Below are 19,601 nucleotides of genomic sequence, written 5' to 3'. Positions count from 1 at the left end.
CTTACAATAGTAATATTGATAAAGATATAGGAGAATTAAGAGTTAGGAGTGCAGCTCAAGAACTTATTGGTATATTGTAGTGTGGTTACTAATCCACTAGGCCCATCACAACAATTACATTATCGACTAATCATGCAATAAATTGATATTTCCTCAATGATTTTTGCTGATCGCGATATTGTCCATTTTGTTTATGTCTGTGTTTGTTTACATGAGACTGAAATCAACAATATTTAAACCAGTCATGCAGTTCTGTTCTCTGGTTTTCTCAGGTCTCTCTATTAAGGGGACTTCCCAATAACTTCCCCTAAACACTAACCATAAATCATAATTGTTTTGTTATGATTTCTGTAAGAACAGTGTATCCAAATAAATATTCTATATTGTTAAGCTCAGTATATTTGTTTAAGGTGATGTTAAAATTTCACTCATTCATTCATTATCTGTAACCGCTTCTCCAGTTCACGGTCACAGTGGGTCCGGAGCCTACCCGGAATCATTGGGCACAAGGCAAGAACATACCCAGGAGGGGTGCCAGTCCTTTACAGGCAACACACACTTATGGACACTTTTGAGTCGCCAATCCACCTACCAAGGTGTGTTTTTGGGACCGTGGGAGGAAACTGGAGCAGCCAGAGGAAACCCACATGGGACACGAGGAGAACACACCAAACTCCTCACAGACAGTCACACGGAGTGGGACTTGAACCCACAACCTCCAGGTCCCTGGAGCTGTGTTACTCTGACACTATCTGCTGAGTCACAGTGCCACCCATGTTGAAATTTGATATTTGATATTTTGCTACATTTATTTCTATTACAAGTTAAGAAGATTTCTCCTTTTTCCTGTAAAGGTACCACTTAGAGACACTTCTGTTCTTCTTTCATTGGAAAATCAGACACTGAGATCATTTAAGATTGCCTGAATGACTTGATTTTCACTCTGTGCTCTCTGTCACTCAGGTATTAATAATATAATCTGATCTTTCCTAAATGCTAGGTCATTAACGAAGCCAGAATTAATTCCACTATCTCCAGAGCATAGAATGGCATTCATTTCCTAATATAACCAGTGATAATAAGGATTGATATTAGATTCAGAAAGCCTTTTGGAATCTGAGTGTCAGAGAACAGCTCTGTGAATCCCAGCTGAAGAGCTGTGAAACACCTTAAAAAATGAAGACAGATTGCTTGGGTATTAGCCTGACATCTGCTGTCATAACAACTGTCAAGCGAGGTTTATAATACATTAATAAAGCCATAAAAGCCTCAAAACCTCAACCCACACCAGGCTCCAGCAGAATACTCAGCCTTTAAGTTGACTCTCAATAGAAATTCTTTATAAACAAGCACAAAAAGAAAAAAAATCAAGAAATAGAAAAAATAATAACAAAGGAAAGTAATTCAGCAGAAGAACATGTTTACAGCCCACACACAAGCACAAAATTATCAGCCCAGGCCAAAAGAGAAAATAATAATAAAATTGATAAAAGGGCCATTAGTGATGAATTGCTCCTTTGTGTAAATTCAATTATTCCCTATTGAGACTTCCTTCATTCTAATTGGAAGCAGTGTTTCAAACTGAGAAGGAAATGCCTGAAAATGGAGGGAAAATGCACAATTGATTTCTGGGAACTGAAGTTATTTTCTCTTGAATCTTGAATGTTGCCTGTTTTTCTTTCTGTTTTTACACCAGATTTAAAATTATGGCTTACAGCCAATGAAAACCCAAAAGCCATTATCTCAGTAATTTAGTAATTTAATATTATATAAGAGCAATTAAAAACATAATTGTTAATACAGAAATGTTGGCCTACTGAAAAGTATGTACAGTATATGCACTCAATACTTGTTCGGGCTCCTTTTGCATGAATTACTGCAACAATGCAGCGTAGCATGGAGGCGATCAGCCTGTGGCACTGCTGTGGTGTTATGGAAGCACAGGTTGTTTTGATAGCGGCCTTCAGCTCATCTGCATTGTGGGGTCTGGTGTCTCTCATCTTCCTTTTGATGAGGTCAGGGGAGTTTGCTGGCCAATCAAGCACAGTGTTACTGTGGTTATTAAACCAGGTATTGGTAACTTTGGCAGTGTGGACAGGTGCCAAGTCCTGCTGGAAAATGATATCCACATCTTGATAAAGCTTGTCTGCTGAGGAAAGCATGAAGTGCTTTAAAGTTTCCTGGTAAACGATTGCACTGACTGTGGACTTCATATGATACAGTGTACCAACACCAGCAGATGACACGGCTCCCAAACCATCACTGATTGTGGACACTTCACACTAGACTCAAGCAGCTTGGACTCTGTGTCTCTCCACTCTTCCTCGAGACTCTGGGACCTTGATTTCCAAATGAAATGCTAAATTTACTTTCATCTGTAAAGAAGACTTTGGACACTGAGCAACAGTCCAGTCCTTTTTCTCCTTGTCTCAGGTAAGACCCTTCTGCCGTTGTCTCTGGGTCATGAGGTGATTGACACAAGGAATACAACAGTTGTGGCCCATGTCCTGGATACGTCTCTGTGTGGTGGAAGTATTGACTCCAGCAGGAGTCCACTCCCTATGAATCTCCCCCAAATTTTTTAATGGCCTTTTCTGGACTGAAATATGCTGTGGCTATCCCTGTTGCTTGTGCACCCTTTTCCTTCCATTTAACTTTCTGCTAATATGCTTGGAAACAGCAGGAAGGTGTCAATGACAGCCCTCTGGACATCTGTCAAGTCAGCAGTCTTCCCCCATGATTGTATAGCCTACTGAACTAGACTAAGGGACTATTTTAAAGACTTAGGAAACCTTTGCAGGTGTTTTGTGTTGATTATTCTAATTTTCTGAGATAATGACTTTAGGGTTTTCATTGGCTGTAAGCCATAATCATCAACATTAAAAGAAATAAACGCTTGAAATAGATCACTCTGTCCAGTACTGGGGGAGCTTTGTTCTCCTCTACCTGACACTTGGCACTGGACATAGTCACATTAGGTGCACATAAAAATGCTCAAGTGCACCACATTTCTTGTTGGGTTTTTCTGTGGAAATTATACAGTGAATTCACAAATTTAAAAAAGTATTTACAACGTGTTTATATTTGGGGAAAATTCCTTAGACTTGACTCAGACTTAAAATGACTTCAACTACTTTCACAAAGAAGAAAGTTTTTATCTTGTAAAGTGACCATTTTGGAGATGCGAACTGCAGTAAAGGGCAAATGAAGTAAAATGTGTGTCTCTTTTCAGACAGCCCCCTGGGATGAAGTGTGAAATGGCAGATATGTGAAAGAGAAAGGGATGAGGATTTTCCATTGTTTTACACAGCAAGAGATTGGGTTATGGAAACAAGCGAAGGGGACTGTTAGGACGGCAGTTTCATTCCAATTTCTGGGTTGTTTTAATTAGTTCCTATCTCCTAAGGACCCAGAGGAGTGTGGCATGAATTTACTTTGAGATGGAAATAAGTGATTTATTAGGAACAATATAAGCACAATAGACATACACATCCAGCTGCTATGTAGACTATTTATAAATACACACACACACATACATATATATATATATATATATTTATATTTATACTGTTGCTACGCTTATTATTTGCAATGTGATTCCAAGTGTGAGATAGGCCCAGGTGGGACCATAAGTGAATTTATACCAAACCACACTGCAATAAATTCAAATTTATTCTAATATCTCAGCATGATTTTATGGTCTGTATGGGAATAGCAAGATTAAAAGTGCGCGTGTGTATGTGTGTGTGTGTTGTGGGCGGGAGGTGGCCATATGTGACAGCTCTAGCTAGAAACAACTTAAGAACGGTGAGAAAGATGTCATCAGGTCAATGTCTAAAAATGAAAAAAGCTTGAGGTTTTTCTACAGAAAAACTCTTGAGTGGCACTGAAGATCCCAATATAGCTGCATTTCCCTTCGCCGTATCAAAGAGCTCAGCACAGGGCCACTCTCTTTGAAGAGAGATCTTTGAAGGTTTTCCCCTCATCTATATGTATATGTGTATCTGTGTATCTGTGTGTGTTATGGATGCCGGATAGATGGAAGTGATAGCCAGAAAACTGCTGAGTTTCTCTCGGATAGAGTGTAGGGTTATTATCATCAACAAGACATTCAAAGGTCTATGTTCAGATATTACTGATTTCAAAAAAGCAATCAGTCATTTTCACATTTTAAAATGTATTTATGGTTTTTGCAGTTACTCAGATGAGATGAACATATCAATGCTCCATATAGTGGGTCACCCATGAGAGGAAGACATGTTTAAAATGATTTATGTCATTATTTATTTGTATGATGTAGCTCTGGTTAACAAATATTGCTCCAGAGAACGCACAGGTGCCGGGTGGCCTTATCATCCTCTACACAACAGTCAGCATTGAGTGTATTGACCTTAAGCTCCTGAGTGCCCCATTTCATGTCATGATATGAGATTATACAAGGTTCATAAGTAAACTTGAAGTCCACAACAGGTGCCATCTTTAATTGAGGAAATCACAAATTATAATGGTTGTTGACAAATCTGTAGTGCACTCTATAATTCATACAGCTTTTCTGCTGAAATTCATCTGTTTAAAGGCCTTTTATCCAAAAGATATTGTCAAAGATGACCAAATCCGTCCCTGTCAGTTTTAAAAAACCTTTTCTCTTGTTTCCTTCACTTTATGAAAGTGGTGTGAAAGCTCAGTCTGGTGAAAATATTGCATCTATTTGCAACAGTGTTATTGTGGATCTGTTTCTCATACATCACACCACGTTTCATGCCATTTTTTTTTTACAGCATATCATCGTCCTCTTTCCAAAACAAAGTGACGCCCAAGGCTAGCAGCAGATAGTGGAAGTTATATTCAGCTCACAGTAAAGTTATATAAACTTTGTCACTGTATCTAGCTTTGCTGGAATAAACGGACAGCACAAAAAAAACCTATGCTTACGTGGCTGGCAGTACAAAGTTTGTTTTTGTTTGCTGAACACCACCTTCATAAGACAGATATGATTTGTAAAATTATAGTTCACCTTAGTTTTGTTTATATCAAACCCATAAAAACACTTTTTTTTAACATTGTGAATACAGATGGGTTATAGAGGAACTTTGTATCTAAAAAACACTCATTGTGCTGAGTGACATTGTAGAGGCAGGGCTGTACTACTCGCCAAGGTAGGGTAAGTCCAATTATGTTTTATTGGGACTCCCAGACTGGGATTTCGTGAAAATACAATTTTATATGTTTTATTTTCAGGTGGGGCAGCAGGTAGTGTCACAATCACACAGCTCCAGGGACCTGGAGGTTGTGTGTTCGAGTCCCGCTCCAGGTGACTGTCTGTGAGGAGTTTGGTGTGTTCTCCTCGTGTCCGCGTGGGTTTCTGGTTTCCTCCCAAAAACACACGTTGGTAGGTGGATTGGCAACTCAAAAGTGTTTGTAGGTGTGAGTGTGTGTGTTGCCCTGTGAAGGACTGGCACCCAGTCCAGGGTGTATTCCTGCCTTGCGTCCAATGATTCCAGGTAGGCTCTGGACCCACCGCGACCCTGAACTTGATAAGCAGTTACAGATAATGAATGTTTTATTTTATCAGAATTCAGAAAGTTCAGAAGTTTCAGGTAGAAGTTTCAGGTGAGACGTTTACGGTAGAAAACCATCTGAAGTTATTCGAGCATTACTTATTTGAGCCAATAATTATGCATAAGACCATAAATCCACACTGGTACTAAATCACCTAAAACGCAATGTGGACAAAAATATTGGGACACACCTCCTAATCACAGAATTCAAATGTTTCTTTTAGTCCCTTTGCCAAAGGTGTATAAAATCAAGTAACAGATAATGCAGTCTGCCTTTACAAACATTTGTCGAAGAGTGGGTCATCCTACAGAGCTCACTGCTTTCAGGTGTGGTGCTATAATTGGATGACACTATTGCAAAAAGTACGTTTGTGAAATTTCTTCCCTTCCAGATATTCCAGAAAAGGCTATAAGTGGTATTGCTGAAAATTGGAAATATCTAGGAACCACAGCAACTGCAGAGTTCAAAATCTAATATCAGAACACAATCTGTGTGGACTAAAGAGTCATGCCCCTTTACCTGGTAGTCTGATGAGTGATGTGGGTTTGGCGAATACCAGTAGAATTTTATTTGCCAAATTGCCTTATGCCCTTTGGTTGAGGGAGGATAATGCTATGGCGTTGTTGTTCGTGGGTTGGCCTAGTCCCTTTAGTTTCAGTGAAAATGTAATGCTTCAGCATACCAAGATATTTTGGACAACTACATGGCTTCCAACTTTGTGTAAACAATTTAGGGAAGGCCCTTTTCTGTTCCAGCGTGACTGTGCCCCAGTGCACAAAGCAAGATCCATAAAGGCAAGGTTGGGTGAATTTGGTGTGGAAAAACAGGACTTGCCCACACAGAGCCCTGAGTGTTGGGCCTTACAAATTCTCTTTTGGATTACTTCACAAAAATTCCCACAGACATGCACCAAAATCTCATAGAATGACTCCCAGAAGAGTGAAAGCTGTTATAGATGCGAGGAACCTGCTCCATATTAATGCCTATGGATTTAGAATTTAGGTGTAGGTGAAATTAGTAGGTGTCCCAATATTTCTGCTCCTATAGTGTATGTCCATTGTGCTTGTCCACTTCTCAAACCTGGACTTTTCACATGTTTTTACAATTTGTTAAAGATTTCTGTAACACCCTCTGTCACTGCGCTGTCTGACCAGTCAGATTTCACCTGGAGCACAATGTGTAAATGCACTTTGAACAACCACAGTGTAATTTAGTTGAATCTTATGCTGTCATATGAGTAGAGGATCAAAAGACTGCTCCAGGTAAGAGGCTGCACTCGAAAAACCCAGAAACACTTTGCCTTAATTACCTAAGACCTTACTCTTCTGACGAAACACTAAGGCAGAAAAACCTGAGGCACTAGAGGGACACTGGGAAAAGAACGAGGGAAAGGTTGAACACCTCGCAATAAAGAAGAGAATAAAGGATCTTTGTAAGCTGAACTAAGAGAGAGAGAGCGAAAAAGAGAAATTCAATGACAAGTTTATCGAGAGACTTCCTTCACTAGAACTTCCCAAACTCACCAATCTCAGGCTCAACACCTGCAGCTTTAAGCGAGCCAAAGTCTGTGGACAAAGCAGACACAAGTGGATTGAGTGAATGAAAGAGAGAAAGAGAGAGAACGAACACAATATGGGCACCAGTTCCCAGCCAAGTGGAAGAATGTGAATCAATTTCAGCAGCAGCAAACAGCAGTGGTGACGAAGGACAATATTGCCACCTCTGAATGGAGCAGCAAGTGCATTCGTATCAGCTGAAAACACCTGTCCAGTTTTACACTGCATACACTACACTGGGCAAAAGATAAACCTGCTGTTAGATTTTTATATACGGTTGTGTGCAAAGGTGTTGGCAACCTTGGTCAAAATACATGACTTACATAACAGTAAATGTTCTAAAAAACACACATAAAAGGGAACATTTGAGACATTCTATAAAACAAACCAAGCCATTTTGAGTCACCAACTGTTCAAATATTAGACATCATTCAATTGCAGCATCAATACAAGTTTTAACTGTTAGGATACTTGAATCATCAAATGCAATTCCTACCCTCCCCCAACGTTACACAGTGCAGTTTCTGCAGTGCTGAGCCACAACAGAGGCTCTATTCTCTCCAATACAATAGTAAAAATACTACTTACAGTTCCTTTATTAAAGGCAGAAAAAGTTGAATTTTAATAGTGTCAATTGTACACTTGAAATGTTTGGAAAATGTTCTTTGCCAAAATAATGGATCAACAAATGACCCAAATGTTAATGTGCAATGTGTAGGAGCAGGGGATTTTAGATATTTCTCCTTCAAAAGTTCATCAAATATCATCAAAAGAATCTGGGAATCTGCAGAAATCTCTGTGTAAATTCCAAGGAACAAAATACGAGTATGGAGACCCTGTACATATGAAGTTGGGAACTCGTTTATCAGAAAACTGACAAAAAAGAGAAAGGAATGCAAGACAGAGGCATGTTGGCTAGTGGTCTTAGACCTTTGGACCTTACTGTATATTTCCCCAGCGCTGATTGTTGATATTTATTGTATTATACGCTTTTTGTTGATGTGGTTTACACTACTGCTGTCAAAAAGCTGTCACAGCAGGGATGAAAAGCAGAGAAAGCGTCCTTAGATCGTGACTGAAGCTGCTGCAGGACACAGCAGTGAGTCAGGCAGTGTGTGTGTGTGTGTGTGTGTGTGTGTGTATGTCTGAACAGTGTGCGTTAGGAAACTTCCAGAAGGCAATAGTGAATGGAACAAGTTCCATGAAATTAAGAGGGAAACTTGCTTTGTTCTTTGTCATTTTCCACTTCTCTGCTGAGGCAAGAAGTTATGTGAAAGTTTCTGTCGTCTGTACTGTGTTTGAGTTATAGGACACCTTCGTACACACGTTACTCGCGCGCACACACACACACACACACACACCAGTCCAACAACAAGGATCCAAGTGAGATTTTCCATACTGAGGTTTATGAACACACCCAAAGAAAGGATGTTGATTTTCCACTGCATAAACAATGAAAACAATAATACAAACATGAAATCACATTATTTAATTTCATTTATTAATTTCAATTATTAAAAATTAAAATAGTAGAGTTAAAGAGAAGTACTTTCTTTGAGTTAAAAGATTTTTTATTTTCTTTTTCTAACTCAGCTAATCTATAACAACAGTCATACAGGTTGGCCACCTGGAAAAACATTACAAGGCTAACTTCTTGGACAACCTGTACATCTGAATTTCCTCTGTAATTAAGATCATCAGTCAGTAGTTTGGCCCTTTTTGCAGCAATAACAGCTTCGACCCTTCAGGAAATTCTTTACACTGGATCCTGGGAAATCTCAGTGAGGATTTGCTGGTATTCAGTCCCAAGAACATCAGTGAGGTTCGGTACTGATAAAGGATGATTAGTTCTTGATCACAAACACCACAGACACAGTCATTCCAAAGACACTGGATGTAGCTCCAACACTCTAAAGCTGGGGGTTTTACACTCTTTAGGCAAACACTTGGAATTAGGTAGGGTTACGTATAGATTATACAGCTGTGCACATTGTGAATATCTTTGCTTCTAATAGGTGCACCCTAAAATAGTGGAATTCACTGGTTATTACGGGCATCCTTAAATGCTTAGATGCACAGGGTAAACTGCATTATGAACAATGCCTGTGGTCTTTTAATTTATCCTAATAAATATGACTTTCACATCTGTCTGCCTCCAGCTCTCCACATGTACAGGAATATTCTTCTCCAAAAAAAGATTATTTGAGTGACTAAACATCCTCAGTGGCCCAGTTAAACTCACCCTAAAGGTCCACACCATCAACTACAATACATTTATTAATTCAGCTCCTGGAATCTCTTCTTTGCAGTTGAATATGCAAAGCCATTTGATTGTACCCAAGCACAGTGTGGGGAAATTATTTCTTGGCATGACTTAATGCATGGGCTGGGGCTGATAACTCAAACAAATTCCCTGCTCTCTTTAAATAGCTCAGTTTTTTTAATGGCAGTTATATTCATATGTGTCTGCTAAAGAAACAGTAATACATTTTTGTCTCACATGAGATCAGATTAGTGTCAAAAGATGCCCTAGACAAATTACAACATTTAAAAAATCATAATATTCTATAAGGTACAACTAAGACAAGAGTTGCTTTAAGACTGTAAAGTGTTGTTCCTTCAGTAAATTAAATGCTCATTTGTAAAAAGTAGCTTTAGTAGTGTTAAGGGTGATTTGTAGTGAGTAAAGAACCCTGAGTGTAATTGCTTTACTTCTGAAGGTGGAATGGAAAACTTCAGCAAGAAGTGGATAAACTTCAGGATGGGTCTTGGTTATTCTTGATTATTAATGTTACAGAGGGGGTTTATTTTTGCTTTGGCTTCACTTCATCTCATGTAACATTAGTGTTTAGTTATTCATACAAATTCAAATCACTTTGCATTATAAATGAGAGATAAAATAGGAGGTGCCCATATAAATGTCCTTGGGCATAACTATGGCACATGAAAATACTTCATGATTTATTATTCAACATGGGTGGTGCAGCAGGTAGTGTCGCAGTCACACAGCTCCAGGGACCTGGAGGTTGTGGGTTCAAGTCCCGCTTTGGTGTGTTCTCCTCGTGTCTGCGTGGGTTTCCTCCCACGGTCCAAAACACACGTTGGTAGGTGGATTGGAAACTCAACAGTGTCCATAGGTGTGAATGTGTGAGTGTGTGTCACCCTGTGAAGGATTGGTGCCCCTTCAGGGCGTGTTGCACCCAGACTGGACCTACCGAGACTCTGAAGCGTGAATGAAGCCCACAATAAATGAAAATGAAATAAATGACAGGCAAATGAAAATAAATATCAAATAACTACAAAGAAAATTAATTTATTCAAGTATCTTTTTTTGTTTGTTTGTTTTTTTTCTTAGAAAATTGTTTGCAGATTTTATTATTTTGTGTAAATCTTTTGGCACAAAATGAACTCCACTGTCCTTGCCCCAGAAAGGCCAAAAGAGTGAGAGACAGAGACAGGAATCAAAGTCTCATCTTCTCAGAATAGATATAAATTATGAGAGAAGGTCTGAAATTGGGATCTAATCACGCTGTCAATCAAAGCTTCAAATGACACAGTTAGCAAACGAACCCTGACGAAAATGAGAAACAAACGAATAAATCATAACAGCAAATGAATTCATATCATAACACACACACACACAGAAGCCTTTCATTGTGACTGATGCTTACAGCTTAAACAAGCAGCCCATTAAAACTCTCCCTGTCTGTTTCTCTACTTTTCTCTCACAAATTAAATGAGAAATACACCTGAGCAGCCACACATGAGTCTAGGGTCAACCTGCTCAATGCCAAGTGTCAGGTAGAAGGGTGTATAGCCCTTGAAGCAATGGAACTGCTTTCGCTAGTAATGTAGATTTATCCAGTAAATTTGGGATGGCAAACACACACACACACACACACACACAAGAGACAGCAGGGGGCCACATGTTGACTGCTGGGTTCTGAAAGCAGTTTAAGAGAAAAGAAAGAGGGAGAAATGCAAAGATTTTATTCCCTTCGCACGACGTGTCTGATATTCATGCCCACACTCAACTGCCACCAACCCTCACTACGGCACAACTGACACTTCATACTGCACAGATCTGCTCTCCAGCAGCCCCGAGAGGAGTGTCAGGAGAACTGGCCGGGTGACAGCCGAGACACGACACTGGACGACAAAATGAGAGGACAGCAGAGAAATAAATAACACTGGAAAAAATGAATAGAACTTTAACTGAAAGGAGCAAGTGGGGGGGGGGGGGTGTCAGAGTAAAGGACAGGGTTATCTGAGGCAAGAGAAAGAGAGGAGAAGTGAGGCAGACAGAGAGCAAGAGACAGCAAGAGAAAGAGAGAGACATGAAGAAGAGATGATAAAAGAGTGAGTGAGAAAGATGGAGGAGAGGGAAAATGAGAGACAGAGGGGGGAAAGAGCAAGAGGGGGAAGTAAGAGAAATGGAGAGAGAGGGAGGTGAAAGCAAGGGAAAAAGAAAATGAGAGGGAGAGAGAGGTGACAGGAAGGGAGAGATGGAGAGAGGGAAAAGAGTGAGAGAGCGAGGAAAGAGAAAGGGAGAGACAGATGGGGAAAGAGTGAGAGAAAGCAAAATAAAGAGACTGAGAGGGAGGAGAGGGAAAAGAGTGAGATAGAGTAAGAGGAAGAAGAGAGAATGGGACAGACAGAGGGAAAAGAGAGCGAAAGACAGCAAGAGACAGATGGAAAGAGGCAAAAGAGTGAGAGAACACAAGAGAAAGAGAGACAGACAGAGGAAAGGGCAAGAGGGACAGTGAGAGACAGAGAGAAGGAAAAGAGAAAGATAGAAAAAGACCTGATAACACAGCGCCTGTGAAGTGGCTGTAAATGAACTGAACCGATCAGAAGATTAGGGCAGAAACAGACAGGAAGACAGAATAATTTGGGACACAGTTTAGACCGTCTGAGTGGTCAGTCTGCAGTCAGCACCGTTTCATAATCCACGTTATATTTCGTGTTTCAATTTGCGTGGGAGTGAAATTCCCTGAAATTTTTTGTGACACAGCAGGTTCATCTGGGGAATAGAGATGGGATAAACCCCGGCCAATTTCAATTCACTTCATAAAACCCAATTCCTTTAAATCAACACCCTGTAAACATGAGCAGGGGAAACGAGTTTGGCCAATAAGACCAGGAGGCAAACAGGGCTGCCCTTAGTATTATTTGGGGAAAATATCTCATTACATTTATTTCTTCACCAATATTGCAAATGAAATGTGATTCTTTTTCTAAATTAAACTCAGAACAGATTTTTTTCCCTCACGAACCCCAGGACATCCATTTGTTTCAGGCTTGGACCTGACTGAATGTAGAGCCAGACTCCCAGTTTATGAGCTCTGTGAATTAAAATAACACCTTTAAAACAAGAAGGAGCCACCCAGTCATTTTTCACATTACAAAACAGTTGTTTTACTGACACCTAGAGGTCTGGATGAGTTAGAAATTCTGTAATAAACATATTTTAAACATGGCTACCCCATGTGGAGGGTGGCACGGTGGCGCAGTGTCGCAATCACACGGCTCCAGGGACCTTGAGGTTGTGGGTTCAAGTCCCGCCTCAGGTGACTGTCTGTGAGGAGTTGGTGTGTTCTCCCTGTGTTTGCATGGGTTTCCTCCCACAGTCCAAAAACACACGTTGGTAGGTGCATTGGTGACTCAAAAGTGTCCGTAGATGTGAGCGAGTGTGTGTGTTACCCTGTGAAGGACTGGCGCCCCCTCCAGGGTGTATTCCCACCTTGCGCCCAATGATTCCGGGTAGGCTCTGGACTCACCGCGACCCTGAACTGGATAAGCAGTTACAGATAATGAATGAATGAATGCCCCATGTGGGTGACCTGCTCTATGGAGCATAAACTGGTTCATTCAGCTGACTACAAAGCAGTTTGATTATTTACTTCATGAGAATTACACCTTAAAACATTCATGTATTCAAACATAATTAAATAATTTATGCATTTAAAGTAATTGAGCAGCATAACATTTATGTGCCATCGAATCCACACAGAAATGTTTTAAAATCTATTGATAATCCATAGAGATATCAATATTAATGAGAGTAATCCCTTCCCACATAAGCACAAGTTCTTTTCTTCTCAAGAAAAGATCCAGTGTGCTGTGGTGTTATATAGTAATGTTGGCAGTGGGTGGTTTTGATGGATGTTCCACTCTCTCCCTGTCTGTGACAGCACTTTAATTAAGAACTAAAGAGTTCCTCACTGTGCTGATCACTCCAGAGCCCACGCAGAACTAATTACCAAGTGGACACATTCCTGTCCACTGTTGCTGTTAATGTGAACCAGTGTAGATTTTAATGTTCTGAAGATTTTAAAGACTTTCACCAATTTATCTAGCTATGTGTCCATACATACAGCTATCAATCCATCCCTCATCCATCCATCTACCCATCCAGGCTGACCGCACTCATAATGCTTCTGTCTGGTATTCTGAAGGTGCGTTGGTGTGTTGGTCAGTTGCTTGAAATGACTCATAGATCCGATACACCTGATGATTACATGAAGAAAGGCAGACTCTGCTGATGTAAGATGACAGTATGAACTCTCACAGAGCCAGTAAACACCGTGTTAACTGCAGCCTTTACAAGTCATTCAGGCTACATTCATGCTATAAGTGGACCAACTGTGACTTATTACACACATCCAATTGTCTGGTTTAATAGGTTCACATTATGTTTGAATGTGTCCTGTATGTGACATTAGGCTGAAAAGATCACACTCCGGAGCTGATCTTCATTCGTAAAAAGCACCCTCCACACCAAACACCAACAGCAGTCCTTTCAACTTTCTTCATCATCTTTCCTGTGGGTCACATCAACATGAGCTACTGCTTTAAAAGCTAATAACAAACGTTGGTCAGTAAGAGAGCCATGACTAGCCAAGTTTACAGAAAAGGGTACAGTGTGTGAAGGTTTCTTTGCTTTGATCATGGAGGAAAATCAGAATGAGATGCTAATTCAGCAACAAACAGTGAACAGTGAAACATCTCAGTGAAAAAAAAAAATCTCAATCCAAGTAAACCTCAGGGTGTACTCACACTTGGCAATACGTACTTGCCCAGGCACGTTTGACCCCCATGGTCCAGCTTTGGTGCTTTTCCACTGAATACGATGGGATTGGCTCGACTCGCTTTTCCCTGATCACTTTTCCACTACCACAGCTACCCCACAAAATGGAGCCGGTGACATCACAAAACCCTGTCTCTAATAGGAACCACAGGATTTGAAAACCACAACAACACCAGCAGTAATGTTAGGCGCTGTTTACTCATTGTGTATTCGTGTGTTGTTTTTGTTTTTTGGACTGAACACGGCTCTGCACCCCAGTTCTCACAGAGCTTCTGTTGTTGCACATCCTGCTTTTTTCTATAGTTTTTTGTTGGCCACCGATTGAAGGACCATTTGAAGTGCCACATCATAATTTCACAAGTTGCCGTTGTAAGTCGGATAAAAACAAATGTGATGGCTGCTGTAACTAGAGACTAATTTGTGATGTAGCTCCGAATTTCACGGCTATTGACAGGTCTCTCTGACCAATCAGCACTCTGCAAGGTTTTACACATCACATTTAGTACATACTTGGCTTGTTCCACGGACCAGGTGCCAGATTTGGCCAGTGGAAAAGCAAAAGAGGCGAGTCGAGTCAAGTAGGTTCCATGCAGTGCCTGGGACTACTTGAACAAGGTGAACCCGGGCATCATTCTTTTGAATTCAGGTAGAGTACACATCAGTTCACATGAGCTCTAACTGTGCCCAGGCATGAGACTTGAAAGTAATCTCAAAGCTCTGATACTCACTGTACACACCTAGCAGCAAAGGGGTCACTTTGGTCTCCTCATAGACACTTATACAGGGTCTACTGCTGAGGGGCAGGGTTTGATGGAAGTGTGTGTTGAGATATTTGGCAAAATTCATGACTATTTGCCTCTCATAAAAACCTTATCTGTGCAGTAGGATTAAAGAAGAATTCCTGTAGAGCATAATTGATGAATCAAGAGTCTCTGTCGACAAACCGACTCCAAACAATTCACAGAATAAAATCCTAAAGTTCACTGTGCTGCAAGAAAGCACCTTTATTCAAATTAAAACCACTGTCAGATGACCTAATTGTGCTCAGGTTCGAAACATTAAAGCACAATGCAGGCACAGGCCAGTGGGCGAGTGGGGACGGGGGATAAATATACTCCAGCAAGGTAAGTTTGAACCATTTCAACACTCTTAGACACATATGCTTCTCTCTTGCTTTTATGCGCTTGAAGTAAACTTGATTATGTAGCTATTTATTTGATTTGATTTATAAAGCGCTGTGTTTATTTGTTTACACTGTACGCAGTGTGGGTCTCTCTCTTCTCTCAAATGAAAGTCACGAAGCGTAACCTTGGTAATAGCTCGCAAAGTTATGATAAAAACAAAACAGAACCAGATCTAATTCATGGCATTAAAAGTGTGTAAACATTATGGAGAGAGGTTAATGTCACACATTATCTATGTCTCCAGAGAAGAAATGTAAGGAGATTAAGAGGGAATAGTACTGTTCAACTGAACTTGGAAAACAGTCAGTGTTTGATTCGTTGTTTGATGATTCATGCCTTGCACTTTTACCTTGCATTGGATGAATATGGCCTGTGTCATTTTATGATTTACTTCATATACTTAAGTTTAATATTCACGTAGTTGACCTGCCCCTTAGGAATCCATCTATCCATTCATCCATCACCCTATGTAGCCATTATATGACCAAACATCTGTAGAGGTTCTAAAGACACACACACACAACCTCTCTAGTCTATGGTAAGTGTAATAAGAGCAGATTATGTGTACAATAAAAGTAGACAGTGAGTGTAATGTGTGAAATATATGAATACAGTGAACCCAAGTGACTGACCGTGCAGCGCTGGGGCTGTGGTGCTTAGGTGGTCACCTTCGGACCGCTGACTTCAGGTGAGACACCAGCCACAGAGACTGGGATGAAGAGAAGAGCATACTGTCCTGGAAGCAGAATCTGGAACAGAAAAACGCAGGAAAGTGAGCACTCCCAACTGTTAGGTCTTCAGGAGATGAACTAAAGGCCAAACACTTTAAAATATTTACAATTTACAATAAATTAGGAAGCAAGTTACGTTTAAACGAAACATAACTGAAGCTTTCTCCATTTTCATTACAATATACTAATGTCACTGCTTATGTGCTGTTTTTAATCGTATTGATGAAATGTGTACTGAATTGTGAAGGATTAGACTGCAGCGAGTACAGACTGGTCTTATATACAGTCTGGATCACACTGAGAGAGTGTTGTTGTGACTGAAATGAGTTGGGAATCACAGTCCAATGCTGGACGCTGCCCACACACCACCTGGCCATCACAAACTGGCCACCTTCGATCCTGGCGCTGAACCAAAAAGGGTTTTAGTTCCAACTGATGCCATCCTGCTGCTGCTGCTGTGTCCCTGAGCAGAGAGCCTCATCCTGAGCTGACCACCACACTGACCTCTGCTTAACAGCAGTGACCTAGAAGAAGTTAATTCCGTTATGAATTGAATATTCTTTCTCTTCTTTCTTAAAGATGCAAGCTTTGAAGTTCAAAGGTAGTGAAAAAACAGGTAACAAAACATGATCCTGTAGTTAATCTTTTGTTCTGCTGACGGTTTATGTTCATAGTTGTGTGATGTTGACATCTCTCTTTCCAAGGACTCTTTGTTAGAAATCTCCTTTTAGCATTTTTTTAAATTCATGTGACAGGACAACAGCAGCAAAGACTTCATTTAACCTCTCTTTAGCAGTGAATACACACACACACACACACACACACACACATACACAAATGCACATGCAGCAAGCTTTAGGGAGTGGAACAGAACCTGGCCAAAAGAGCAAAAAATAAGCCTTTAATCATCTCATCCACTTTATTTGTCCTCCATACACAGAAATTCTGGATATCAAGACCCCATGCGAATGTATTTTTTAGATGTTTATATCCTTCACGATCGGCTGGAATATATGTCACAACTTCTAACAACAGATTTTTACACAGTTTAACAGCCACTGATGTGGCTCTTTAAAGAAACACTGTATTTGTCTTCTGGTATTTTTGCTCCTGGGCTCACTGTAGTTCATTCATTCATTCATTCATTCATTCATTCATTGTTTGTAACTGCTTATTCAGTTCAGGGTCACGGTGGGTCTGGAGCCTACCCAGAGTAGGAACAACAGAGACTCTATTCTCCCAGCAAGTTTAAGGTTAAACTACTACCTAGTTTTCCTTTAGGTTCTGTTCATTATATGATGATTATATTAAAAATCTGAATTTTTACAAAATATGATACAAATATGTTTTCCAAAATATAAATATCATTGCACATGTATTGTATCTTTATATGATAGCCCTCAACTGAGGAGGTCCCCTTTTGTTTCTGAGAGCAAACCACATACCATTACAAAACCATAAAGGCTCCAGAGCCAGATGTCAAGACAAAACTCAAATTGTGGACACTGGACTGGTCAATGGATGGCCCGGGGCACCTTGTTGCTTCAGGCTAACAGACCCACCAAGCGAATTTCTATATTTTAAAAGGCTCTGAGGAGCAGTCATTCATCTTGGTCAGTGTCCCTGCTGGGATTAAGATCAGAGCCAGGCTTGACCGTCTCCTCCTTAAGAGTCCATTCTGACTTTTTTATTATAGCAGCAGCATTTCATTTCATTTGATTTCATTTCAGCAAAGCAGCAGACTACGACCCTTCATTAACCCCAAGCACTCAAACACTTCTCTGTGAATAACAGGGATGCACCACAAATCCAGACAGAGAAGAAATCCTTTTGCCTGCGAGGAACCAGGATTAAAAGTCTCTAAATATTTATCACAGTCATAAGATTTATATTCACGGTTCATGTGGTGGATCAATGGACACATCCACTTTGGCTGCTCCCACAGCAGAGCACCACTAACCCGGCCAGTATACCCAGAAAATCTGCACGGTAGACCCAGCATAGGTTTTTACATCATTAAGGTGGATTGTAACATTCTATTAGAAAGCTCTGCTGCCAGAATGTAACTACAGTATCATTTAAAGAGAATTTTGAACAGACATTTTGAGTGAAGTACTACTAGATTTACCCTAACTCAAATTAAACAGGTCCTCATCTTAAAACATAACGAATTACATTGTGGGAAAACAAGGAAAACAACTCCCCACAATGTGAGCTTGTGGAAAGGATTTGTTCCTCAAAATGTGACACATTCCTGATATATACACACACACCCACATGATTTCCACTGGTCAGACTGATATCACACACTTATTTATCTCCAGGACAGATAGCATCATCACCACATTCCTCTTCCTGTTTTATTGTTTTCATTTTTCCATCCTCACAAGCCATCGCTCTGAGGAGAGAGAGAGAGCATTCTTCTTTGTGAAGACGGATGAGTAGTAATGAAGAAGAGAGGCAGACAAAGAGAACAGGACCAAAAGAAGAAAGCAAAGACAGAGGGAGAGGGAAATAGGAGAGAGGGTGAAATAAAAGAAAAATTGAGAGAAGAAAGAAAATCAGAAAATCAGAAGTGATGGATAGTGAGAGATAGAAATCAGTAATTGGAGGGAAATGGAGAGAGATGAATGAGGAGTGCATGAAAATGGGGGAAAAAAGTAAAACAGAAGGAAAGAAAGATCAGTTAGTAACACGTGTGTGAATTAGATTTCTTTAAAAGGAAGACATAGACATCGTAGTCCAACCAAGCAGCAAACAATACTGCAAATATAGACACACCACCCCCACAAACACACATCCAAGTGTGTAAAAGTAGTTTTGTGCAAAAAAAATATAATAATAAAGTAAATAATATATAAAGATACAAATCAAGCGTGTGCTTTTACTCTGGACACATCGGTACCCTATAAGTCAAAAGCAGTGAGGGAAGAGCTAGTGTCCAAATATTATTTCATAAACACATCCAAGTGTGGATGCAAATATTATGTCACTGAAGGATGTAAATTCATTCATTCATTCATTATCTGTAACCGCTTATCCAATTCAGGGTCGCGGTGGGTCCAGAGCCTACCTGGAATCATGGGGCGCAAGGCAGGAATACACCCTGGAGGGGGCGCCAGTCCTTCACAGGGCAACAGACACACACACATTCACACCTACGGACACTTTGGAGTCACCAATCAACCTACCAGAGCACCCGGAGCACACCCACGCGGACACGGGGAGAACACACCAACTCCTCACAGACAGTCACCCAGAGCGGGAAACGAACCCACAACCTCCAGGTCCCTGGAGCTGTGTGACTGCGACACTAGCTGCTGCGCCACCGTGCTGCCCAAGGATGTAAATGAAATCATTAATTATGCAAATTCCCTAACAACTTGCAAAGTACACACTAGTTCAAAAGGTTAATTGAGTTTATGGGGGAAAAAAAAGTAATAATCATAAATAATCAATAAGTTATAATTTAAGGAAGTGT

At 40.4% G+C, this 19,601-nt stretch overlaps 1 protein-coding gene across 1 annotated transcript in view; it reads right to left on the bottom strand.

Annotated features, from left to right (window-relative positions):
* chrm3a (cholinergic receptor, muscarinic 3a) overlaps window positions 1-19,601 on the bottom strand; it is a 135,280-nt gene that overhangs the window by 75,400 nt on the left and 40,279 nt on the right. Inside the window, exon 2 of the mRNA XM_066685515.1 lies at window positions 16,022-16,138. The gene's annotated coding sequence lies outside the window, so the exon portion shown is untranslated. The remainder of the gene's footprint in view (window positions 1-16,021; window positions 16,139-19,601) is intronic.

Source organism: Hoplias malabaricus, chromosome 1 (genome assembly GCF_029633855.1).
Source record: "Hoplias malabaricus isolate fHopMal1 chromosome 1, fHopMal1.hap1, whole genome shotgun sequence".
Taxonomy (NCBI): Eukaryota; Metazoa; Chordata; class Actinopteri; order Characiformes; family Erythrinidae; genus Hoplias; species Hoplias malabaricus.
The sequence above is the reverse complement of the archived record's forward strand: the minus strand, read 5'-3'. Positions and strand labels throughout refer to the sequence as shown.